General features: G+C 50.8%; 1 pseudogene; it reads left to right on the top strand.

Moving 5' to 3' along the window:
* Positions 1–3,965, top strand: part of LOC111528838 — a 36,488-nt pseudogene extending 32,523 nt beyond the window's left edge.
* Positions 3,966–4,528: the final 563 nt, after the last annotated feature.

The following is a 4,528-nucleotide window of genomic DNA, read 5'->3' as shown; positions in this document are numbered from 1 at the left end:
CCAGTGCACTCCATCCTGGGGGACAGAGTGGAAGACCCTGTCTCAAAAAAAAAAAAAAAAAAAGGAATAGAAAGGAGAAAATTAGGCAGCGGGTCTCAGGGATCTCCCCATTGGTTAAAAGTGTTATGCCTCAGGAAGACAAATACCACGTGTTCTCCCTCACATGTGTGAGCCAAACAAGTGGATCTCATGAAGATAGAGAATAGATTGGTAGTTATCAGGGCTGGGAAGGGTGGGGAGGTGAGGGAATGAAGAGAGCTTGCTTAATGGGTACAAATATATACTTAGAAGGAATACGACTTAGTGTTCAGCCAGGCATGGTGGCTCACACCTGTAATCCCAGCACTTTGGGAGGATGAGGCGGGCAGATCACCTGAGGTCAGGAGTTCGAGACCAGCTTGGGTGACCAAGCAAGACCCTATCTCTACAAAAAATGTAAAACTCCTCTGGGCACGGTGGCACGCGCCTGTAGTCCCAGCTACTCGGGAAAGTTGAGGTGGGAGGATCTCTTGAGCCCAGGAGTTGAAGGCCACAGAGAGCTGTAATCCAGTCACCGTGCCCAGCCAAGGGCAATCAGTCAACTACTGTTACAGAGCCCCTCTTTGGAGAGGCACGAAGTCAGCAGAACTGGCTGTGCCCGGGACACTTTCCCCCACTGTGTCCGCACCTCCTGGGGACTTGTAAGAAAGGATTTCTGGGGCTTCTTCATCTCTTTATCTGCCGCTAGTCATAGTGCCTTGGGTCAGAGAAGCTGCAGGTTTGCAGCCTCGGGAGGTGAGTGCGAGCAATGGGGAGCCTCCCCTAAGATGCAGCAGAGGACCCCAGTCCTCACCCCATCTCACTTGGACTTTCCTGCTCCCAGGAAGCTGTAGCTCCCAGGCCCAGGCCCCGGCTCCCAGGAAGCCTCTGCCGAGGGCATCTTAGTGGGGCAGAAGGCATGAGTGCTGGCTGCAGGGGAAGTGGGTACTAGGGCCATCCTGGCTAAGTCAGCCTGCCAGGCAAGATGGCAGCAAAGTGCAAGTCATGGTGAGTTAGGCACAGGCAGCCTCACAGCAGGAATGCCCGGCCCTCCCAGCCCAGGCGGAACCTGCCTGAGTCACCGCCTGGCTGCAGCCCCAGCTGCAGAGCCTCTGCAGACCAGCCCATGCCCCGGCCATCCTGAAAGGGACACAGGAGGGGCACTCCAGGAGGACATGCCAGGGCACGCTTGGGTTGGTACTGCCAGTCTCTTGGGGCCTGGGAAGCCCCATCCTGCATCTTAACAGACATTGAATGCACCCTCATCACACAGGAAATACAATGTTTACTCGAAAAATGCAAACAAAATTTAAGTTTCATGTCTTCACAATAATCACACAAATGTAATTTTACAAACATAATACACATTGTTTAGCTCATTTTCTTTTGTGTGTACTTGGTTTGCCCCTTTCTCAATGTGCGTGTCTCATCAGTAATCCACAATATTTTCCCTAAGTTTTTCTCAGTGCTTATTTAACACACACAAAAATGTACAGACACATTGGGAGCTGTCAGCATTTTAAAAGCAGAGCCTCATCATGCACCCTCTTCTGCATCTTCTGACCCCACTCCCTCCAGGGCGACCGGGAGCTGGAGTCCGTTCCTCCTGGTGGCCGTGGGAAAGCAGTGGCAAGCACGTTGAATGTGCAAGTAACCACAGTGTTCCCTGTGGATGGGAGACCACTTTGCTTTCCACTTTGGATCAATGCTCCATGGGCCACTTTGCATGTCCTGGCGTGTGTATTTCTGTGTGTTAGATCCCCGGGATGCTGGCTTTGTCAGTCTTCACAGGTGTTGCCGGTGACTGTCCACCAAGGTGGCCCTAAGGGGCTGTTGTAGTTCCAGCTGGCCTGGCGGTGTGCGGCACTCTGCCGTTTCCCTGCCGTCTGGTGGCATTCCTCACCATGCAATGGCCATTGGCATTTGCCCATTTCTTGGAAGGCGTTTGTGTTTTCCTTGTCAGTATCTAGGAACTCTTTGCTTTGTCCACAGACTTTATTTATGGTATCTTTTGTTATATAAAAGTTTTTTATAAAGCTAAATGGAACTCTCTTGTTTAGTTTAGATTAGGAGGGTTTCCTTGCCCCAGGATTAATTCCTAATTTTCTGTTAAGATTTTTATTGTTTTATTATTTACTTTGAATCCATCAAGAGTTGATTTTACAAATGCAAATAAAAATGCACATTGATTTTCTTTTTTTATATATATATTTTTTGAGAGGGAGTCTTGCTCTGCAACCTCTGCCTCCCAGGTTCAAGCAATTCTCTGCCTCAGCCTCCTGAGTATCTGGGATTACAGGCACCCATCATCATGCACAGCCAATTTTTGTATTTTTAGTAGAGACGGGGTTTCACAACCTTGGCCAAGCTAGTCTTGAACTCCTGACCTCGTGATCTACCCGCCTCGGTCTCCCAAAGTGCTGGGATTACAGGCAGAGCGACCATACCCAGCCCGCACATTGTATCTTCTTGCAGATGCACAGCCTGTGTGCCGACACCATTTAATAACAACTCCACCCCTTCCTGACCCTTTGTTGTGTGCCAGGTCTGAGCACTTATGAACTCCTTTAGTTCTCACAAGTACCCAAGAGGCAGGAACTATCATTATTTCCATCTGATAGATGATGAACTGAAGCACACAGGTGTTAAATGATTTGCATAAGGTCACACAGCTAGTGAGTGATCGAACCAGGTTTCACCCGAGAATCTGACCCAGCGTCCCCTTGAGGAGACTCATATCCTGGGGAGTCCATCCCCCCAGGTTTGCAAACATATTGCCAGAGTGTGGAATACAGTTTTCTCCAAATTCTGTTCTCGTTTCTAGTCTTGAATGTGTCTGCTGCCCCCATCCCCCTTACCAGGGAAACTGCAAGTCACGATGTGCTCAGGTCTGTTTCATCAGCGCTTGCAGAGACCTCGTTGTCGTCCAGCCCATTGCGCATGCGTAGATGCGTGGGGTCGCTCATCCATTCTAATAAAGTATGAATGGGATGCGTGTTGGTTTCCTAGCTCATTGATTTCTGTTTTAATCACTTCCTAGTTTCTTTTGGTGCTTAAATTATATAGGTCCCTTTATTTTTGTTTTCCTATTATAACACAGAAGGAACGAAAGTCTTTCCTTCTGAATTTGCTGCTGGAGCTCAAGCGAGAGTTCGCCTTTGAAGATGCCCTCCGCATGCGTGATCACCTGAAGTTCGCTGCCCCCTGATCCTCCTGAACATGAGGGAGAACAGGTTGGGTCCCGCAGCCAAGTGGCAGACACTGGTTTTGGTGGCCACAGGGGGCAGCCTGTGTGACAGGCACATGCTGAGGCCTGCCAGTGGAGGAGGTAGTACCTTTGAAGACGCCATTGACCACCTGGCCACAGCCAGCCAGGGGCCTGGTAGCAGGGGGTGTCACCTGAGACAAGCCATCCTGGATGGCCTCCAGCAACTCAGGGATAACATGGGCTTCAGGAGGGACCCTCTGGTCTAGCTGCCCCACCCAATCGCCCTTATTAGCTCCAAGTCCCTCTCCAAGCCTTTGCCAAACTTCCCACACCCACTGCTCTCCTCCTTTTCCCACCCTCATTCCCCACCTTCCTCATCTCCACCATCCAACCAGGAGGTGTCTGCCCTGGTAACACGGCTGTAGGCTCCCTCTTGATGCGAGAGGTAGGCTCCCAGAAAGACCCTGGAAAGTCCCTGCCACCCACAACACCAATGGGGCTGCCCCTACCCCAGGAGTCTGGCAGGGGAACCCATTTATGCTGTTCCTCTGCCTGGCCCTCCTGCTGGAGCACCACATCACGCGCAATGGGCTGGGTCACGACGAGCTGGCCATGTGCTTTGACCGCCTCGGGCGACCTGGGGCGTGTCTTGTGCTGAGCTGGGGCTCTCTTTGCAGATTACCTGCAGTCAGAGGTGGGGGACTTGGAGGAGGGGACTGAGGCCACAGTGGCATCTTGATCAGGCTTTCTCCAGCCCACCATCAGCCCCACTAGATCTCCATTCTTTGCGATGAGGGCCAACACATGAGAACCCACCTCCCTGCCTGCCAATCCTAGACCTGCTGGAGCATACAGCCCTTTCTCCCCAGGTCTAAGTACGCAGGGCCCTGCTCCGGCACTGCCCCCCAGGGGCCACAGCCTCTTTACTCTGTTTCTGTTGTTTTAACAACTATACTTTACACACATGGATCTCCACCTATTAAATCAAATGTATTGGTTATTCTTTGATATCATTCCTTTTTATTGATTGGCTTGAGAGCTGTGTATTGAAATCTCCCGCTGTAACTGTATTTGGCTCAAGCTCTCCTTACAATTCTAGTAACTTTGGCTTTGTGTATTTAACCAACATTTTGCTTAGTCCATACGGGTCTATGACTTTTTCCCTTTATAAGTTTTGCTTTTCATCATCACGTGTTCTAAGCTGAAGCTCCGCCTGTCTGTGGCTCACACTGCTGGCGCACCACATTTGTGTCTTGTCTGTCCACACACGGACCGTCCCCAGCCCTTCTCGACCTTACTGTT

The sequence above is a fragment of the Piliocolobus tephrosceles genome, chromosome 16 (genome assembly GCF_002776525.5).
Source record: "Piliocolobus tephrosceles isolate RC106 chromosome 16, ASM277652v3, whole genome shotgun sequence".
In the NCBI taxonomy this organism is placed as follows: Eukaryota; Metazoa; Chordata; class Mammalia; order Primates; family Cercopithecidae; genus Piliocolobus; species Piliocolobus tephrosceles.
Note: the sequence above shows the minus strand (reverse complement) of the source record. Positions and strands in the feature narration are given on the sequence as shown.